The following is a 286-nucleotide window of genomic DNA, read 5'->3' as shown; positions in this document are numbered from 1 at the left end:
CCAAGATGCCTCGGACTCTGTCCGACCACGCCATCAATGGCATGCAGCGACTGCTTCGAAACGATAGCAGTGCTCAGTGGTTTACGTGACACTTAACGTGCATCACGGGGGCCTCGCCCTCGATGCCTCGGCCGACCATGTCACGCATGACATGCAGCGACTGCTCCGAAACTTGAGCAGCACTCAGTGGGGTACGCGCCACTCCACGATCAATCCTCGAGCCACGCTCGGGACTCCAGTCCGATACACCGTTGGTGTCTACCAGCTCGGACATTCCAATGTCTTA

The sequence above is a fragment of the Plasmopara halstedii genome (genome assembly GCF_900000015.1).
Source record: "Plasmopara halstedii genome assembly, contig: Scaffold_816, whole genome shotgun sequence".
Taxonomy (NCBI): domain Eukaryota; phylum Oomycota; class Peronosporomycetes; order Peronosporales; family Peronosporaceae; genus Plasmopara; species Plasmopara halstedii.
Note: the sequence above shows the minus strand (reverse complement) of the source record.